General features: G+C 43.4%; 1 protein-coding gene across 6 annotated transcripts in view; it reads right to left on the reverse strand.

Annotated features, from left to right (window-relative positions):
* Positions 1 to 22,480, reverse strand: part of wscd2 (WSC domain containing 2) — a 124,425-nt gene that overhangs the window by 96,730 nt on the left and 5,215 nt on the right. The window contains exon 1 of one of the 6 annotated variants that reach the window (XM_042331532.1): positions 8,952 to 9,290. The exons of the other annotated variants lie outside the window; for them this stretch is intronic. The gene's annotated coding sequence lies outside the window, so the exon portion shown is untranslated. Of the gene's footprint in view, positions 1 to 8,951; positions 9,291 to 22,480 lie in introns of those variants that run through there. 6 annotated transcript variants of the gene reach the window in all.

Raw genomic sequence — 22,480 nt, forward strand, 5'->3', positions numbered from 1 at the left:
AGTAGGGTACAGTGTCTAACACTAGCTGTAGTAGGGTACAGTGTCTAACACTAACTGTAGTAGGGTACAGTGTCTAACACTAACTGTAGTAGGGTACAGTGTCTAACATTAGCTGTAGTAGGGTACAGTGTCTAACACTAACTGTAGTAGGGTACAGTGTCTAACACTAGCTGTAGTAGGGTACAGTCTAACACTAGCTGTAGTAGGGTACAGTCTAACACTAACTGTAGTAGGGTACAGTCTAACACTAGCTGTAGTAGGGTACAGTCTAACACTAGCTGTAGTAGGGTACAGTGTCTAACACTAGCTGTAGTAGGGTACAGTGTCTAACACTAGCTGTAGTAGGGTACAGTGTCTAACACTAGCTGTAGTAGGGTACAGTGTCTAACACTAGCTGTAGTAGGGTCAGTGTCTAACACTAGCTGTAGTAGGGTACAGTGTCTAACACTAGCTGTAGTAGGGTACAGTGTCTAACACTAGCTGTAGTAGGGTACAGTGTCTAACACACTACAGCTAACACTAGCTGTAGTAGGGTACAGTGTCTAACACTAGCTGTAGTAGGGTACAGTGTCTAACACTAGCTGTAGTAGGGTACAGTGTCTAACACTAGTAGTGTAGTAGGGTACAGTGTCTAACACTAGCTGTAGTAGGGTACAGTGTCTAACACTAGCTGTAGTAGGGTACAGTCTAACACAGCTGTAGTAGGGTACAGTGTCTAACACTAGCTGTAGTAGGGTACACAGTAGGGCACAGTGTCTAACACTAGCTGTAGTAGGGTACAGTGTCTAACACTAGCTGTAGTAGGTGCAGTCTAACACTAGCTGTAGTAGGGTACAGTGTCTAACACTAGCTGTAGTAGGGTACAGTAGCTGTAGTAGGGTCAGTCTAACACTAGCTGTAGTAGGGTACAGTGTCTAACACTAGCTGTAGTAGGGTACAGTCTAACACTAGCTGTAGTAGGGTACAGTCTAACACTAGCTGTAGTAGGGTACAGTGTCTAACACTAGCTGTAGTAGGGTACAGTCTAACACTAGCTGTAGTAGGGTACAGTGTCTAACACTAGCTGTAGTAGGGTACAGTCTAACACTAGCTGTAGTAGGGTACAGTCTAACACTAGCTGTAGTGTCTAACACTAGCTGTAGTAGGGTACAGTGTCTAACACTAGCTGTAGTAGGGTACAGTGTCTACACACTAGGGTACTGTAGCTGTAGTAGGGTACAGTGTCTAACACTAGCTGTAGTAGGGTACAGTCTAACACTAGCTGTAGTAGGGTACAGTGTAACACTAGCTGTAGTAGGGTACAGTGTCTAACACTAGCTGTAGTAGGGTACAGTGTCTAACACTAGCTGTAGTAGGGTACAGTGTCTAACACTAGCTGTAGTAGGGTACAGTGTCTAACACTACTGTAGTAGGGTACAGTGTCTAACACTAGCTGTAGTAGGGTACAGTGTCTAACACTAGCTGTAGTAGGGTACAGTGTCTAACACTAGCTGTAGTAGGGTACAGTGTCTAACACTAGCTGTAGTAGGGTACAGTCTAACACTAGCTGTAGTAGGGTACAGTCTAACACTAGCTGTAGTAGGTAGTAGGGTACAGTGTCTAACACTAGCTGTAGTAGGGTACAGTCTAACACTAGCTGTAGTAGGGTACAGTGTCTAACACTAGCTGTAGTAGGGTACAGTCTAACACTAGCTGTAGTACAGTCTAACACTAGCTGTAGTAGGGTACAGTGTCTAACACTAGCTGTAGTAGGGTACAGTCTAACACTAGCTGTAGTAACAGTCTAACACTAGCTGTAGTAGGGTACAGTGTCTAACACTAGCTGTAGTAGGGTACAGTGTCTAACACTAGCTGTAGTAGGGTACAGTGTCTAACACTAGCTGTAGTAGGGGGTCTAACACTAACTGTAGTAGGGTACAGTCTAACACTAGCTGTAGTAGGGTACAGTGTCTAACACTAGCTGTAGTAGGGTACAGTCTAACACTAGCTGTAGTAGGGTACAGTCTAACACTAGCTGTAGTAGGGTACAGTCTAACACTAGCTGTAGTAGGGTACAGTGTCTAACACTAGCTGTAGTAGGGTACAGTGTCTAACACTAGCTGTAGTAGGGTACAGTGTCTAACACTAGCTGTAGTAGGGTACAGTGTCTAACACTAGCTGTAGTAGGGTACAGTGTCTAACACTAACTGTAGTAGGGTACAGTGTCTAACACTCTGTAGTAGGGTACAGTGTCTAACACTAGCTGTAGTAGGGTACAGTGTCTAACACTAGCTGTAGTAGGGTACAGTCTAACACAGCTGTAGTAGGGCACAGTCTAACACTAGCTGTAGTAGGGTACAGTGTCTAACACTAGCTGTAGTAGGGTACAGTGTCTAACACTAGCTGTAGTAGGGTACAGTGTCTAACACTAGCTGTAGTAGGGTACAGTGTCTAACACTAGCTGTAGTAGGGTACAGTGTCTAACACTAGCTGTAGTAGGGTACAGTGTCTAACACTAGCTGTAGTAGGGTACAGTGTCTAACACTAGCTGTAGTAGGGTACAGTGTCTAACACTAGCTGTAGTAGGGTACAGTGTCTAACACTAGCTGTAGTAGGGCACAGTGTCTAACACTAGCTGTAGTAGGGTACAGTGTCTAACACTAGCTGTAGTAGGTACAGTGTCTAACACTAGCTGTAGTAGGGTACAGTGTCTAACACTAGCTGTAGTAGGGTACAGTGTCTAACACTAGCTGTAGTAGGGTACAGTGTCTAACACTAGCTGTAGTAGGGTACAGTGTCTAACACTAGCTGTAGTAGGGTACAGTCTAACACTAGCACAGTGTCCAACACTAGCTGTAGTAGGGTACAGTGTCTAACACTAGCTGTAGTAGGGTACAGTGTCTAACACTAGCTGTAGTAGGGTACAGTGTCAACAACACTAGCTGTAGTAGGGGCAGTGTCTAACACTAGCTGTAGTAGGGTACAGTGTCTAACACTAGCTGTAGTAGGGTACAGTGTCTAACACTAGCTGTAGTAGGGTACAGTGTCCAACACTAGCTGTAGTAGGGTACAGTGTCTAACACTAGCTGTAGTAGGGCACAGTCTAACACTAGCTGTAGTAGGGTACAGTGTCTAACACTAGCTGTAGTAGGGTACAGTGTCTAACACTAGCTGTAGTAGGGTACAGTGTCTAACACTAGCTGTAGTAGGGTACAGTGTCTAACACTAACTGTAGTAGGGTACAGTGTCTAACACTAGCTGTAGTAGGGTACAGTGTCTAACACTAGCTGTAGTAGGGTACAGTGTCTAACACTAGCTGTAGTAGGGAACAGTGTCTATCACTGGCTGTAGTAGGGTACAGTCTAACACTAGCTGTAGTAGGGTACAGTCTAACACTAACTGTAGTAGGGTACAGTCTAACACTAGCTGTAGTAGGGTACAGTCTAACACTAGCTGTAGTAGTGTACAGTGTCTAACACTAGCTGTAGTAGGGTACAGTGTCTAACACTAGCTGTAGTAGGGTACAGTGTCTAACACTAGCTGTAGTAGGGTTCAGTGTCTATCACTAGCTGTAGTAGGGTACAGTGTCTAACACTAGCTGTAGTAGGGTACAGTGTCTAACACTAGCTGTAGTAGGGTACAGTGTCTAACACTAGCTGTAGTAGGGTACAGTGTCTATCACTGGCTGTAGTAGGGTACAGTCTGACACTAGCTGTAGTAGGGTACAGTGTCTAACACTAGCTGTAGTAGGGTACAGTGTCTAACACTAGCTGTAGTAGGGTACAGTGTCTAACACTAGCTGTAGTAGGGTACAGTGTCTAACACTAGCTGTAGTAGGGTACAGTGTCTAACACTAGCTGTAGTAGGGTACAGTGTCTAACACTAGCTGTAGTAGGGTACAGTCTAACACTAGCTGTAGTAGGGCACAGTGTAGTAGGGGTCCAACAAGCTGCAGTAGGGTCAGTGTCTAACACTAGCTGTAGTAGGGTACAGTGTCTAACACTAGCTGTAGTAGGGTACAGTGTCTAACACTAGCTGTAGTAGGGTACAGTGTCCAACACTAGCTGTAGTAGGGCACAGTCTAACAGCTAGGGTCAGTCTAACACTAGCTGTAGTAGGGTACAGTGTCTAACACTAGCTGTAGTAGGGGTAGCAGTAGGGCACAGTCTAACACTAGCTGTAGTAGGGTACAGTAGGGTCTACAACACTAGCTGTAGTAGGGTACAGTGTCTAAGTCTAACACTAGCTGTAGTAGGGTACAGTCTAACACTAGCTGTAGTAGGGTACAGTCTAACACTAGCTGTCTAAGTGTCTAACACTAGCTGTAGTAGGGTACAGTGTCTAACACTAGCTGTAGTAGGGTACAGTCCAACACACTGCAGTAGGGCACTGTAGTAGGCTGTACAGGGTGTCTAACACTAGCTGTAGTAGGGTACAGTGTCTAACACTAGCTGTAGTAGGGTACAGTCTAACACTAGCTGTAGTAGGGTACAGTGTCTAACACTAGCTGTAGTAGGGTACAGTGTCTAACACTAGCTGTAGTAGGGTACAGTGTCTAACACTAGCTGTAGTAGGGCACAGTGTATAACACTAACTGTAGTAGGGTACAGTGTCTAACACTAGCTGTAGTAGGGTACAGTGTCTAACACTAGCTGTAGTAGGTGTCTAACAGCTGTAGTCAGTGTCCAACACTAAGTCCAACATTAGCTGTAGTAGGGTACAGTCTAACACTAGCTGTAGTAGGGGGTCCAACACAGTGTAGGGCACAGTCCAACACAGCTGTAGTAGGGCACAGTGTCTAACACTAGCTGTAGTAGGGTACAGTCTAACACTAGCTGTAGTAGGGCACAGTGTCTAACACTAGCTGTAGTAGGGCACAGTGTCTAACACTAGCTGTAGTAGGGTACAGTCTAACACTAGCTGTAGTAGGGTACAGTGTCTAACACTAGCTGTAGTAGGGTACAGTCTAACACTAACTGTAGTAGGGTACAGTGTCTAACACTAGCTGTAGTAGGGTACAGTGTCTAACACTAGCTGTAGTAGGGTACAGTGTCTAACACTAGCTGTAGTAGGGTACAGTCTAACACTAGCTGTAGTAGGGTACAGTGTCTAACACTAGCTGTAGTAGGGTACAGTCTAACACTAGCTGTAGTAGGGGTCTAACACTAGCTGTAGTAGGGTACAGTGTCTAACACTAGCTGTAGTAGGGTACAGTCTAACACTAGCTGTAGTAGGGGTACAGTCTAACACTAGCTACAGTCTGTAGTAGGGTACAGTGTAACACTAGCTGTAGTAGGGTACAGTCTAACACTAGCTGTCTAACACTAGCTGTAGTAGGGTACAGTGTCTAACACTAGCTGTAGTAGGGCAGTGTCTAACACTAGCTGTAGTAGGGTACAGTGTCTAACACTAGCTGTAGTAGGGTACAGTGTAGCTGTAACACAGTCTAACACTAGCTGTAGTAGGGTACAGTGTCTAACACTAGCTGTAGTAGGGTACAGTGTCTAACACTAGCTGTAGTAGGGTACAGTCTAACACTAGCTGTAGTAGGGTACAGTCTAACACTAGCTGTAGTACAGTCTAACACTAGCTGTAGTAGGGTACAGTGTCTAACACTAGCTGTAGTAGGGTACAGTGTCTAACACTAGCTGTAGTAGGGTACAGTCTAACACTAGCTGTAGTAGGGTACAGTGTCTAACACTAGCTGTAGTAGGGTACAGTGTCTAACACTACTGTAGTAGGGTACAGTGTCTAACACTAGCTGTAGTAGGGTACAGTCTAACACTAACTGTAGTAGGGTACAGTCTAACACTAGCTGTAGTAGGGTACAGTCTAACACTAGCTGTAGTAGGGTACAGTGTCTAACACTAGCTGTAGTAGTAGCTGTAGTAGGGTGTCTAACACTAGCTGTAGTAGGGTACAGTGTCTAACACTAGCTGTAGTAGGGTACAGTGTCTAACACTAGCTGTAGTAGGGTACAGTGTCTAACACTAGCTGTAGTAGGGTACAGTGTCTAACACTAGCTGTAGTAGGGTACAGTGTCTAACACTAGCTGTAGTAGGGTACAGTCTAACACTAGCTGTAGTAGGGTACAGTGTCTAACACTAGCTGTAGTAGGGTACAGTGTCTAACACTAGCTGTAGTAGGGTACAGTCTAACACTAGCTGTAGTAGGGTACAGTGTCTAAGGGTACTAGCTGTAGTAGGGTACAGTGTCTAACACTAGCTGTAGTAGGGTCTAACACAGTGTCTAACACTAGCTGTAGTAGGGTACAGTGTCTAACACTAGCTGTAGTAGGGTACAGTGTCTAGCTGTAGTAGGGTACAGTGTCTAACACTAGCTGTAGTAGGGTGTCTAACACAGTGTCTAACACTAGCTGTAGTAGGGGGTCTAACACAGCTGTGTAGGGTACAGTGTAACACTAGCTGTAGTAGGGTACAGTGTCTAACACTAGCTGTAGTAGGGTACAGTGTCTAACACTAGCTGTAGTAGGGTACAGTGTCTAACACTAGCTGTAGTAGGGTACAGTGTCTAACACTAGCTGTAGTAGGGTACAGTGTCTAACACTAGCTGTAGTAGGGTACAGTGTCTAACACTAGCTGTAGTAGGGTACAGTGTCTAACACTAGCTGTAGTAGGGTACAGTGTCTAACACTAGCTGTAGTAGGGTACAGTGTCTAACACTAGCTGTAGTAGGGTACAGTGTCTAACACTAGCTGTAGTAGGGTACAGTGTCTAACACTAGCTGTAGTAGGGTACAGTGTCAGTGTAACACTAGCTGTAGTAGGGTACAGTGTCTAACACTAGCTGTAGTAGGGTACAGTGTCTAACACTAGCTGTAGTAGGGTACAGTGTCTAACACTAGCTGTAGTAGGGTACAGTGTCTAACACTAGCTGTAGTAGGGTACAGTGTCTAACACTAGCTGTAGTAGGGTACAGTGTCTAACACTAGCTGTAGTAGGGTACAGTGTCTAACACTAGCTGTAGTAGGGTACAGTGTCTAACACTAGCTGTAGTAGGGTACAGTGTCTAACACTAGCTGTAGTAGGGTACAGTGTCTAACACTAGCTGTAGTAGGGTACAGTGTCTAACACTAGCTGTAGTAAGGGTACAGTGTCTAACACTAGCTGTAGTAGGGTACAGTGTCTACTCACTAGTGTGTAGTAGGGTACAGTGTCTAACACTAGCTGTAGTAGGGTACAGTGTCTAACACTAGCTGTAGTAGGGTACAGTGTCTAACACTAGCTGTAGTAGGGTACAGTGTCTAACACTAGCTGTAGTAGGGTACAGTGTCTAACACTAGCTGTAGTAGGGTACAGTGTCTAACACTAGGTAGTAGGCACAGTGTCTAACACTAGCTGTAGTAGGGTACAGTGTCTAACACTAGCTGTAGTAGGGTACAGTGTCTAACACTAGCTGTAGTAGGGTACAGTGTCTAACACTAGCTGTAGTAGGGTACAGTGTCTAACACTAGCTGTAGTAGGGTACAGTGTCTAACACTAGCTGTAGTAGGGTACGGTGTCTAACACTAGCTGTAGTAGGGTACAGTGTCTAACACTAGCTATAGTAGGGTACAGTGTCTAACACTAGCTGTAGTAGGGTACAGTGTCTAACACTGGCTGTATTTGTGTCCCACAAACTATCCAGAGGCAGTGCTGCAATTACCACAAGACAGTGAACAGCAGCCAGACAGTAGATATATTGAACACCAGTCATAGTTTGAATACCTACTCTTCAGATGAGCCATAATTGTCAACATCTGTCTATGGGAGAGAGATACAGTATATAGCCTATACATATTGGGTGGAAGATAAAGTGCTGTTCTGACTGGGAAAGTATTCAACACCTCTCTTGGTGAGGTTTGCAAAGAAATGTTCTTTACTGCTACCAAGGGAAGGAGGAAAACATAAATAGACATGTTAGACGGGTGAAAAATGACAGATGTGCATTACGCAAAATCACATTTCGAACGTTTGTAAACAAGTGAATTCTTACACAGTTGCACGCATTGAAGTGGCAGATCCCAATAATTCCCCTGTATTTGGCACAAAAAGGATGGGGTTTTAGGTCAGCCATATAAAGCTTAGAAATTAAGCTTATGGGTGGCAGGGAAAAGGCTCATTGTAATCCTTAAAATACTCAATGGACCATTAAGCTCATTGGTGTCCTTTTTACAGTGAAAGAGAAGAGGTAAATAAAAGACCCCCAAAATAATGTAATTCTATACTGTAGCAACTGGCCCTGTATAGTAGCTTTAGCTGAGTGTGGTGTAATGGAGTCACTACATTGGTGATGAGAACCATTTTCTGAACATATGGTGCCATGGAAACTACAGAGTACAAAGAAATGGGCAGAAAGGGATAATAGCTTTCCTTTGATTATGGAAAGTGCCCAAGAGCAGTGAGGTGCAATTAAGCAAATCAAAATTGGACTGTACAGGTTCCACCTAGCATTTCCACAAAAGCTGAATCAGCTTTCTTTTTGTTCCACAGGACAATAGGCTGTGTGAAACATAATCTATCCATGAAGCTTTCCGCTTTAGAGGGAGAGGGAGGGAAGGAAGGAAGAAAGGAGTGAGAGAGAGAGAGAAATAGGGAGCGAGTGTGAGTGAGAAAGGGACAGAGAGAATGAATAAAACAGTGCAGCAGCCCCTTCACCTTTACAGGTTGAGAGGAACCAAAACCAGAGAAGGAGCCATTGATGGGCCCAACAGAGGAGGTTCTGTCATCCTGTCCTCCTTACCCATGTGTCACCCATACCTCAGATTCCTCAACTCCTCTGAGCCTCTGGCCCCCCACGCAGTCTCTCCACCCAGCCCACCCAGCACTCTGTCCGGTAGCCATAGACAGACATTTGAAAAACAATTGAGTGAATTGGCCCTCTCTGATGGCTCCCTAAAATAAGTAATTATGTGCAATACTGCTGAATGGGGAAGCTCTGTCAATGGGAGATCAAATGATGTCTTCCACTCACCAGCCTGAACAAAGCGATCATTCAGGGCCCACAGAATATCTGTATTTCTCCTCTGGCTGGAAATGCTGCTCCTTGGTTCCAGCGTTCCTACTCGCAGGATCCCGTGGCTTTAATTACGAAATAAATCTCATAGCTACGGCACTGATCCAATGAATGTGTTTATTTTCTAACCCAACGGCATGAAATTATTACATTGTCTTAACCTGTATATTTTCAACCTAGGCAACTCCCACTCTCTCCCAGCTCCTACATTACACCATATCTCACATCAGTCTTCCTGCCCTTTGACTCAGATCTGAATCTATTCCAGGAAAAGATTAGCATCTCAGCAAAGCGTGCACGCCTGAAACAGGACACCGCAGACTGGCTCCTTTTCACCAGCAAGGCAGGCAGACACAGAGAGCGAGAGAGAGAGAGAGAGAGAGAGAGAGAGAGAGAGAGAGAGAGAGAGAGAGAGAGAGAGAGAGAGAGAGAGAGAGAGAGAGAGAGAGAGAGAGAGAGAGAGAGAGAGAGAGAGAGAGACATGTTGTTGTGGAATAAATACTAAATTACCATTACTTCCTTGATAGCAGATTCACTTAGTGTGAGAGGCTCATTAGTCAACATGTTCCATACTATCTGATACAGCTTTGTACATACTATACCCAAAACCATACTATCTGATACAGCTTTGTACATACAATACCCAAACCCATACTATCTGATACATCTTTGTACACACTGTACCCAAAACCAAATCACTTGTGGCCTGATCATAGATTCCAAATACACTGAGAACAGAACCTGTAACTAATGTTGTAAATTTTGTTACTAATCCAACATCCTGGCCAGTCATTACTCCACACCACCATTCACCCCAGCCTTACCTTCACTCTACTTAGCAAGCTAATCAGACGGCAACAAACACATTGATCCAATCAGAGCCTGCTGCTATTGACTGAGTGGGAGAAAGAGAGAGAGCGATGTTGGTGTATTTACAAGCAAACCAATGTGACGGTGCTCAATGCATGTCAAGTAATGGTAAGTTGAAAGAGCTTGTGCTGTACAGTACCTGTAGTTTTACCTGTATCTGTGGTTTTACCTGTACCTGTGGTTTTACCTGTATCTATGATTTTACCTGTACCTGCGGTTTTATTATCTCTTCATTTGGCTATATTGTCTCTTCTGGCATGTTCTTTTGAATGCAGATTTCAGATTTTAGAAATGACAGAGTGCACCTTTGGATGAAATTCAAATGTGAAAACCTGAATGACAAACTGAAACCTGACTTCACCAGCAGCCAAGGATACCCTAAAGCCCAGATTCAGATAAAGAGCCAAGCAGCCAGCTCGCGTATGGGCTCACCTGACCTCTGACTCCTGTTTATCTAAATATAGTAGCTGTTTATTTCTGGACAGAATTAGTCACCAAACCCCCATCCTGTCCTGTCCATTGACACACACACACACACACACACACACACACACACACACACACACACACACACACACACACACTGTAGATAATGTCAAGAAGGTGGCATGAGCAGGTTTCAGATGGACGGCAGTTGAATCTGAATTGTGTAAAGCATTAACCTGCTTCCCCTTGTGGAAAAAACACATGAATTTCACATGTGATCACATATGATCTTATGTGGAGTTAATGTGATAGCATGTGACAACATGTAAAGCAACATGTGATAACATGCCTCCAGTATTTATGCTGCAGTAGTTTATGTGTCGGAGGGCTAGGGTCGGGGGTGAGGGTAGCAAGTTTTAAGTTCCTCGGCATACACATCACAGACAAACTGAATTGGTCCACTCACACAGACAGCATCGTGAGGAAGGCGCAGCAGCGCCTCTTCAACCTCAGGAGGCTGAAGAAATTCGGCTTGTCACCAAAAGCACTCACAAACTTCTACAGATGCACAATCGAGAGCATCCTGGCGGGCTGTATCACCGCCTGGTATGGCAACTGCACCGCCCTCAACCGTAAGGCTCTCCAGAGGGTAGTGAGGTCTGCACAACGCATCACCGGGGCAAACTACCTGCCCTCCAGGACACCTACACCACCCGATGCTACAGGAAGGCCATAAAGATCATCAAGGACATCAACCACCCGAGCCACTGCCTGTTCACCCCGCTGTCATCCAGAAGGCGAGGTCAGTACAGGTGCATCAAAGCTGGGACCGAGAGACTGAAAAACAGCTTCTATCTCAAGGCCATCAGACTGTTAAACAGCCACCACTAACATTGAGTGGCTACTGCCAACACACTGTCAATGACACTGACTCTACTCCAGCCACTTTAATCATGGGAATTGATGGGAAATGATGTAAATATATCACTAGCCACTTTAAACAATGCTACCTTATATAATGTTACTTACCCTACATTATTCATCTCATATGCATACGTTGATACTGTACTCTATATCATCGACTGCATCCTCATGTAATACATGTATCACTAGCCACTTTAACTATGCCACTTGGTTTACATACTTATCTCATATGTATATACTGTACTCGATATCATCTACTGTATCTTGCCTATGCTGCTCTGTACCATCACTCATTCATATATCCTTATGTACATATTCTTTATCCCCTTACACTGTGTATAAGACAGTAGTTTTTTTGGAATTGTTAGTTAGATTACTTGTTCGTTATAACTGCATTGTCGGAACTAGAAGCACAAGCATTTCGCTACACTCGCATTAACATCTGCTAACCATGTGTATGTGACAAATAAAATTTGATTTGATTTGAGTCTGTTATATCTGGAGTATTTCTCCTGTCTTATCCGGTGTCCTGTGTGAATTTAAGTATGCTCTCTCTAATTCTCTCTCTTTTTTTCTCTCTCTCTCTCTTTCTCTCTTTCTTTCTTTCTCTCTCTCTCTGAGGATCTGAGCCCTAGGACCATGCCTCAGGACTACCTTGCCTGATGACTCCTTGCTGTCCCCAGTCCACCTGGCCGTACTGCTGCTCCAGTTTCAACTGTTCTGCCTGCGGCTATGGAACCCTGAGCTGTTCACCGGACGTGCTACCTGTCCCAGACCTGCTGTTTTCAACTCTCTAGAGACAACAGGAGCGGTAGAGATACTCTGAATGATCGCCTATGAAAAGCCAACTGACATTTACTCCTGAGGTCCCTCACCCCTGTTGCACCTTCGACAACCACTGTGATTATTATTATTTAACATTTGAACATCTTGTCCATGTTCTGTTATAAACTCCACCCGGCACAGCCAGAAGATGACTGGCCACCCCTCATAGCCTGGTTCCTCTCTAGGTTTCTTTCTATGTTCTGGCCTTTCTAAGGAGTTTTTCCTAGCCACCATGCTTCTACACCTGCATTGCTTGCTGTTTGGGGCTGGATTTCTGGATTTCTGTACAGCACTTTGTGACATAAGCTGATGTAAGAAGGGCTTTATAAATAAATGTGATTGATTGATTGATTGATAACATGAAACTAAACATGTGAAGTGTTCCATGTGAAATCATGTGGTTTTTCTGTAAGGGTCCCACTCCCACCCGTCCCTCACCCCCGTCCCTCACCCCCGTCCCTCACCCCCGTCCCTCACCTCCGTCCACCATCCCCCGTCCCTCACCCCCGTCCACCATCCACCGTCCCTCACCCCTGTCCACCATCCCCTGTCCCTCACCCCCGTCCACCATCCCCGTCCCTCACCCCGTCCACCATCCCCGTCCCTCACCTCCGTCCACCATCCCCCGTCCCTCATTCCACATGAACAAAACAGCCTCTCTGAGCTGCCGCACCAGCATGATGATGGAATGATAATTCTTTACCTTTTCCTTATCAAGAGTAGGATGTCTAATGGCCTTAACCTTTAGGTGCTTCCTACTGAACATTAATGTCTATGTCTATTAACGTCTATTAATGTCTAATATCTCCCCTTTCAACATTCAATATGCAATACTCCTCCTCTTGGCTGTGTGACAATGTCTCAAGGCCAATTCAGATAGGATGACACATGATTAGGGGGGAACAGAAAGTTGTCTGTCTGCCAGTCTGACTCTAGACCAGTATGTGCTTATACCGTGAGGGGCTCAAGGAACAAACAGTTTCTTGTTTTAACAGCCTGGGAGTCTAATGAAACTAAAAGGCACATTCAAATTGGCACATTTCACTATGCAGCAGAACATGGCTGCATATTACACTGTACTGTACATTAGACGTCGACCGATTATGATTTTTCAACGCCGATATCGATTATTGGAGGACCAAAAAAATCTGATATCGATTAATTGACGATTTTTATTTATATATATATATATATATATATATATATATGTGTGTAATAATGACAGTTACATCAATCCTGAATGAACAATAAACATTTATTTTAACTTAATATAATACATCAATAAAATCAATTTAGTCTCAAATAAATAATGAAACATGTTCAATTTGGTTTTAATAATGCAAAAACAAAGTGTTGGAGAAGAAAGTAATAGTGCAATATGTGTCATGTAAAAAAGCTAACGTTTAAGTTCCTTGCTCAGAACATGAGAACATATGAAAGCTGGTGGTTCCTTTTAACATGAGTCTTCAATATTCCCAGGTAAGAAGTTTTAGGTTGTAGTTATTATAGGACTATTACTCTCTATACCATTTGTATTTCATATACCTTTGACTATTGGATGTTCTAATAGGTACTTTAGTATTGCCAGCCTAATCTCTGGAGTTGATAGGCTTGAAGTCATAAACAGCTGCTGGCAAATGCAGTAAAGTACTGTTTGAATGAATGCTTACGAGCCTGCTGCTGCCTACCACCGCTCAGCCAGACTGCACTATCAAATCATAGACTTAATTATAATATAATAACACACAGAAATACGAGCCTTAGGTCATTAATATGATCAAATCCATATCATTTCGAAAACAAAACGTTTATTCTTTCAGTGAAATACGGAACCGTTCCCTATTTTATCTAACGGGTGGCATCTGTAAGTGTAAATATTGCTGTTACATTGTACAACCTTCAATGTCATGTCATAATTACGTAAAATTCGGTCAAATTAGTTCGCAACGAGCCAGGTGGCCCAAACTGCTGCATATACCCTGACTCTGCGTGCAATGAACGCAAGAGAAGTGAAACAATTTCCCTAGTTTAATATTGCCTGCTAACCTGAATTTCTTTTAACTAAATATGCAGGTTTAAAAATACATACTTCTGTGTATTGATTTTAAGAAAGGCTAGGTTATGGTTAGGAATGGTTAGGTACATTCGTGCAAAGATTGTACTTTTTCGCATATGCGCTTTTGTTAAATCATCCCCCATTTGGCGAAATTGGCTGTCTTTGTTAGGAAACACAGTTCGTAACGAGCCAGGCGGCCCAAACTGCTGCATATACCCTGACTCTGTTGCACAGAACGCAAGAGAAGTGACACAATTTCCCTAGTTAAAATACATTCATGTTAGCAGGCAATATTAACTAAATATGCAGGTTTAAAAATATATACTTGTGTATTGATTTTAAGAAATCAATACATACCTTGGCTCCTTGCTGCACTTGCATAACAGGTAGTCAGCCTGCCATGCAATCTCCTCGTGGAGTGCAATGTAATCGGCTGTGATCGATGTCCAAAAATGCCGATTGTTATGAAAACTTGAAATCGTCCCTAATTAATCGGCCATTCCGATTAATCGGTCGACCTCTACTGTACATGTATCATTAGCAAGAGCAGAGATTTACTGAGCTACATTTCAGATTTCCAAATAGTCCTTCATTGTGGACTGCTTTTAAGGCATTATTTTCTATTCAGAAAGCATTTCTAGGTGTAGAAAGCTCAATGTCCTCACAATGTCCATGGACTCTACACTCTGTTTCTAGTTCTCCTCAGGAAAACCTGAACAGCCTGATGACTATTTTGAGCCATGGAGATTGAGCAGACTCCAGAGGCCTTGTCCTGAACCTTAGCACACCAAGAGAGGGTATGATGAGGATGAGAAGCGTGTGAACCTGCTTCTCACCCTGATGAACACTGCTTTACCACTGCAGTGGATCGCCTCCGAAAGCCCAGGGCACTTCGTCTTTCCATCAGAGCTCTGCAACAGTGAGCAGTCATGTCAGGCAGTGGCCAGGACTCACAGGGCTGGATGTACTTGTTTTGGGGAAGAGAGAGGGTGATGGGGTAGTGTGGGGTAAGGTTGGGGTTGAGAGTTCCGTGAGCATGCCTCCTCTTGCGGAATGGCCAATGAACCATGGGCCTACTCATCACGCCAATCTGCCTGAAAAGGCTGAGTAGCACCGGCAGCCAGATATCATCACAGCCACATTAATTAAAGAGGAGCCATCGTTAGAGGCTATCGTTATCGTTAGAGTCCCAGTTGCTCACTGCTGTTTCTATTTCTGGAATACTGATGTTGTTGTTATTGTTGATGCTCTTTTTGCCTCTTCACTCAGACAGGAAGGAAGAAGCTAATGAAGGTGTGTAGCCCTAAAGGGTTGATGGATAATGAAGAGGAGCATGTTGGAATCTACTGTAACCTCAATCTCCTATCCAACAGTGGAGGTTAAGAATTTTTTAAAAGTGCATTCCTGTTGCACATCACTAATTAGTGATTCCAGATTCTTAGTAAACTGATTAAACAAAAGGAAAAGGTGCAACTCTGTTAAGAATCAGTATCATTGCTTTTCAGGTCTCAGAATGCACTGCCTTTTGTGTCCATGCAATCAGAATATCACATGACATGAGATTGAGGAAAAGGAAATCAAAGAACTGCAGCTTTTGTATTTTATGGGGAGGTATACATGTGTTGTGTGTCCAGTGGAGAGTGGTGTGATATGAGTGTGTGCTGCTGCCGCAGAAGGGAGAATACGTGCAGCTGGGCTGCAGACAGTATGACAGCTGCCGAGACGTGCTCTGGGCTCACAGGACTGAGGAAGCCTCTGTACTGCAGCCTCTCACTCACAGGATGAATAAAATATGAAGTGCACAAAGCACTCAAGTCCCAGCTGAAATGGAGAGAGGGAGAGATTCTCTCTCATTCTCTCTCTCCTTCTCAGGGGAAGTGGCCATGCAGAGTTGTAGTAGAGACTTGGAGGAAAAGATAATAAAACTGATGAAGAGGAAGAGAGAAAAGAGGGGGGTAGAGGAAGGCAAGGAGGAAATTGTATGAGCCATGAAGGTTGCTAAGGGAAAATAGTAGTAATAAATCCTAATTCAAACATTGCTTTAAATATGGGTACGATGAGTGGAGAGTAGTGTATTCAGGGGCAAGCACAGAATAATAGTATAACACCCACTTAGGATTTGAAGCATCATTCATCTACAGAAGTCACACAGCCTTTTCCCAGCCTAGGTACAATCATACCAGCAACACTTAAGGTTATGTTCTCCATGAATAAGTCATAGCTACATACTGTAGTAGCAGCAATATAGCATTCCCAACCCTGGCCTCAATCTAACCTTTCAGCAAGACCTTGTTTAAGTCCATGTGGCTGCATGGGGAAATGTTTCCACCGGGGAGTCAGTGAGGGACTGAGTGAGCTGAGTCATCCTCAGGCACATCTATAAGAGACCTGGTACTGACACATGCTGTCAACACAGAGTAGACACAGGAGATAATGGGAGCTGACATGGCATGGGCCCTGCCACGTGGATGACCAGGTACTGTGTAATAACGTGACACCACACATCTCACCAGACCTATGTGACTTCACTGACAGATGGAGAATGAATGAGCGTGCTTACTGCTTATCACCAGACTAGAAACAATGCCAGGCTAATACTTAAAAGGTCCAATGCAGATGTTTTTATCTCAATATCAAATCATTTCTGGGTAACAATTAAGTACCTTACTGTGATTGTTTTAAACATTTTTTTTTTAAATAGCAAAGAGCAATTTATCAAGCAAGAATTTTGCCAAGACTGTCTGAGAGTGGTCCTAGTGGCCGGGGAAAACCTAAAACTAGCTGTTACTGGCAGAGAGGTTTGGTTCTCTTTCTTATTGGTCTATTAACTAATTTACCATCTGGTGATGTCACAAGGCAGGCTAAAACTCCATCCCACCAAAACAGACTGACATTTCAGGCAGCCCTTTCAAACAGCTCTTACACTAAAACGGCATTATCATCATTTCACAGTATTATTCCAATCTCCTAGTTTGGAACTATATATTAAAGACAGGAAATCGTGTTTTTGACTGTACTGGGCCTTTAAGACATCCTATTTGATGCTTGTAGTGCAGGAGCCAACTCTTTGAATTAAAACATTGTAGAACGGTAACAATTGCAGGTCTTATAGTAAAAAGACAGAGCTTGGCTACTACATTACATTACATTACAAAATCCTAGTCATGAAGAGCAGAAAACATATTGTAAGAACATTTAAGGTTCATCCTTCATGTAATTGTTCCCAACGGTGCATAACCAACTGTGGGCCCCTCATTAGTACTCGTTTAACCACTTATTCCATGATAATAGTTTTTTTCCTTGTGTTATTACTTTTCTACTATTTATCTTTTTTCTCTCTCTACACTGTTGGGAAGGGCCCGTAAGTAAGCATTTCATTGTTAGTCACCTGTTGTTTACGAAATGTGAAAAATAAAATTGGATTTGATTTGAATTACACAGCAGTAACAGGCCTGTTGTATGTAGCGACTTCTAGCAGGAACAGTGGGATGCACCCTGTGATTTTGCGAGGAACTTCACTTCATAGCATTCTGACAAATCTGCATGGCAGGTGTGACAGCCCAATTAGGGTCCACCAAGAAGAGGGGAGAGGAGAGGAGATCTGATAGGCTGCTGCCTCTCCCTGTAGACAGACAGACAGACCCACAGGGGATCTCTCTTCTCATATCCTTTATCAGACCAACAACTGGTGCTGCATTGGAGGGAGGAAGGAGAATTAAGATGAAATATCTCTTCCCTTTCCTCTTTTAAGTGAAGCCTGTCTGATTCTTCACAGAGCTTTCTGAATATGGGTTTGGATCCCATGTGTCAGTCCATTTCCTATTTCCTACTGTCCCATGCAGTGCAGATTCACCATACATAACTAGGCCTTAAATTGGTAAACTACATTATTGTGCAAGAAGATTGTTGTGAAGATTAGGTATGTGTAACTGCAGACCATACTATAGTTGCATTCTTCTACCAGCAAGGGGAAGATCTGGGTAATATCTGCAACTTGTTAACCAAACAGAGCCTGAATTCATCAGTCAGAAACTGTAGCTCAAAACAAAAAGATAAATTATGAAATAAATGCTGTGTTTATCTTTCTTCCCACATGTTCCAACGCTCATCAGCCTAAGGAGGCATTAATTACTTTAATATGGGAATTAATTTGCAGAATGGAATATAATAGCGTGGAAATCTCCAGGCTTTGGAAGTTGTGTGTTAAATATCAATGGGGCTTTAGTTTAAGGCTCAGGATTAACCCAAGATAAATGGCTCTCTGAGTTACACACTGGCGCCAGTAACTACATCTCTCTGCTTTAAGACGTGCTGAAAGTGGAACCAGAGAACTAAAAGGCTGTGTTTTAGGAGGATGGGTGTTGGCAGGTAGTGCCCTTTTGGTAAACCAGGAAGAGAAAACATGATCCAGTAGTTTGATGCATACAAAGGGTTGTTTGTGTATCAGCAACCAAGTTCAAGAATGAACAAGAGGGTCTGTTATTGTAGGTCAGCAATTACAGTTGGCTGATACTCTAATCCCTATGACTGGCCGTATCTCAAGGTCAGCCATTGACTACATAATGGACTATTCTTTCTCTCTTTTTCCCCTCACTCTCTAATTCTCTAGTGTCCACACTCTTTCTCTCCGTCACACACATACACACACACCCCCACACACACACCCCCGCACCCACACACACCCACACCCACACACACCCACACCCACACACAAGGGGAGAGTAGAGTAGTGTCAGAGTTAGAGTTATTATTGATGAGGGAATCACGTGATTAGGCCTTGGGAAGGTTCTTCTGCAGTGGCCAACGATCAGACCTAATCAGCCATTTTGGGTTAATAACCATGTGTGTGTCAGGGAAGAGCTTAATAGCATATGCGTTATCTACTTCAACTCTGCCAACTGAGAAGACCTGGTATCAACCTTTCAAAACCAGTTGATTGATAGATGATGTGAATGCTGGGTATGATGAGCATACAGGTACTGGCCTGTTCTGATGACTTCCTCTGCAATACAATAAATAAATGACTGACAAAGCCAACTGAATACATTTAAATCATCAAAACACAACATCAATTCAAGTTCAAGGATACAATAAGGACCGAGGGTATGACGGTATGAGCCCGCTGTTGATAACCACATTACAGTATATAAACAAGCCACCTCTAAACACAACCGGCATTATAGAGTGGATTCACACACTGACTAGCAGTGTTACAGTAATGACCTTGGCTAATGACGGGACTGATGACAAGTCATCTCCTTGTTTCTGTGACGGTGCTGATAGTGGCCAGCCCTTTCTATGGCGTCCCGCAGTCATCCATCGCCATTGGGACGCCTTTAACACAGCTGATCCATCATCCTTCCTCCTCGGTGGGCAGACCCCACAGCTAATGGCCAGGCAGACGCCGTTAGAGATTGTGGTTGCCGAATTTTCCATAACAACATGTTAACAGTGACAGACTCTACAGCGTGCAGGGAAACACACTGGTGATTCACTGACAGCTGCATCCCAGCATGCTGAACCCCCCAGCCACCCACACACACCAGTACCAGCCCACCACCACCTTCCTAAAACTGTACACAGGGTGCCTTGCTCTATGTGCTGTCTGCTGGAGGAGGCCCATCGGAGGAGTATTCACATCCTTCCGAGAGGAACATCTGTCCACAGGCTGGCTCTTAAAACTCCTCAAGAATAACAACATCAGCATAAACAAAACATGAAAGTGTTCGATGAGGATGAAGTGAATGGAATGCATAACAGCGACATACACACAAACACATGTAAATATATAAGCACGCACACACACCCACACTCGTGCACACACACAATGTCAATGTTATACCCAATTAGGACATCATCTTGATACTTAAGTCTCATATTTGAGGGCTTTCCCATAGTCTGGCCTTTCTCCACACAATGTTAATTTACCATTTTCAGGCAGTTATTACTTGAGTATTATTTACTGGAAAATCGCACTGTTACAGATTATCCCGGTCTGAGCAAAAAATCTGTCTGAGATATGAATACAGCAAAGTCAACCCTCCTTGGGCCTTCCCAGGAACTGATCAAAGAGTCTTGCAGATAATTCCCACTCCAAAATCATCTTGTCCTTTAAGGAAATATCAAATCAAATCAAATTTTATTTGTCACATACACATGGTTAGCAGATGTTAATGCGAGTATAGCGAAATGCTTGTGCTTCTAGTTCCAACAATATTATCAGACAAATAGAGCATTTTCCTCTGTGCCACAAAGGAGAACATGAAACATATAGTCATACTTACTTATACTAGAAACAATCACAGAGCTGTAAGTGTACGTATGTGTTTCTGTCATTTCCCTCAGAAAAACATATGACTGAGCCATCACTATATACATATAAGTCCTGTGTCTCACTGTTTATAGAGGTCATAGATGAGACAATGCCTAACTAACCTGTCTGAATTTGGAGGCTTTATACTGTTTGCATTGAGATGATGGGCGTGTATTATTCACTGTTCTTTACTTCAACCCCTGATTCAACTCCTTATAACTGACAGGTCAGAGATCTGCTGTTCTGTCTGTCTATGATTATTCCTGGTCTGAAACATTCAGCCTTCTTCTGCTCCAAAACAGCATTTGACAATGAGTACAGAAAACCATCAACTCCCTCTGTCTAATGTACCATTTCATTGAAACACTGCACTGACGAAGCCCAGGGAACAGTGAGGAGCCATTGTCCACATGCCAGAGCTTAAGCACTCAACACTGATTCTCAGTTTTTTATAGCCAGGCTATTTCTGTATACACTCTAATGAGAATCTTGGCATCCATTCATGACGATGAAATATCGATAGAGAGAGCACATCATCAAACATACATACAGTAAAGTACAGTGCCTCCCCATAAAGCAGCAGGGTTCAGAGGGTTTCAATGCTATGACAAGCTCAGACATGGATGTTCTCCTTCAAGTCAGCTCCCCTGGTTATCTTCACAGACCAGAGTCACTGGTTCCGATCCATGAGGAGTCGCTGAGAGGTCAACAAGAGGATAAAGAGATAAGGAAGCAACATAAATGCTGAAGAAATTCAAAGCCTTCATCACTGTGATTCTGGACACTGCTGCTCTGGTCATGGCTCTGCAGAGGGCTGCATATCTGAGAGGCTTTAAAGTGCTCCATTGGGCTGGGTGCTAAGCCTGCTAGCAATAAACCCCTCTGAAATACTACAGGTAACTGTCGAAATAAAGGAAACACTGACATAAAGTGTCTTAATAGGGCATTGGGCACCACGAGCCACCTGAACAGCTTCAATGCACCTTGGCATAGATTCTACAAGTGTCTGGAACTCTATTGGGAGGGATGCGACACCGTTCTTCCACGAGAAAATTCCATCATTTGGTGATTTGTTGATGATGGTGGAAAACACTGTCTCAGGCGCCACTCCAGAATTTCCCAAAAGTGTTCAATTGGGTTGAGATCTGGTGACTGAGACACACCCTTTAAGCACCCTATGATTCTTTGAGAGCCCTCTTTCAAAGTCAATGGGATCTCTTCTTCTAGCCATGGTAGCCAAAACAATGGGAAACTGGGAGTTTTTATACATGACCCAAAGCATGATGCGTAATTAACTCAGGGACTACACCTGTGTGGAATTTACTAAAGTAGTTCCTTTCTTTGGGCAGTTACCTTTATTTACACACTGTATTTTGAAAAAGTGTTCTTAGAAAGATTCTTGTAAGGTTGACAGGAATGAGCACCCACAACGAACGTGTCAGCTGCCCTGGTGTATAATTGGAATGAATGAATTCTCAGTATTCTCCTGAGAATGCTGAGAATTCAATCGTTTTGATAAGAACGAATGGGTAATACTACAAAATACTGTACCATGCATCAGTTTTCCCCGTGGTTAGTTAACATTCCAATAACAGTCATTGAGAGCACCTGGCTGCCTCTTGTTCCAAGCTAACTGTGAGGGGGCTAGAGGAACATTATTTAGATATCCTGTTGCTGCTTGGCACAGCCTCACTCAGAATTGAATCCCCCTTGAGCGTTCATGTCACTAGCCTAGTCTGTCAGCTACAGTAAAGATAATGATGTTTTTTTAAATGTACATAAAGTGTGAAGTATTTTGTTTGTAATGTATTTTTGGTTATATGTTGGACCCCAGTAAGACTAGCTGTTGTCGTTGGTGTCGACTAATGGGGATGCTAATAAATCAAATCAAAATGTAATTTCTCAAAATGTGTGACTTAATAATTAATAATTAATCCATCTGATTTAAAAGTAGAAGGTGTTGACACATATAATACACTGCTCAAAAAAATAAAGGGAACACTTAAACAACACAATGTAACTCCAAGTCAAGTCACACTTCTGTGAAATCAAACTGTTCACTTAGGAAGCAGC

Source organism: Oncorhynchus tshawytscha, linkage group LG12 (assembly GCF_018296145.1).
Source record: "Oncorhynchus tshawytscha isolate Ot180627B linkage group LG12, Otsh_v2.0, whole genome shotgun sequence".
In the NCBI taxonomy this organism is placed as follows: Eukaryota; Metazoa; Chordata; class Actinopteri; order Salmoniformes; family Salmonidae; genus Oncorhynchus; species Oncorhynchus tshawytscha.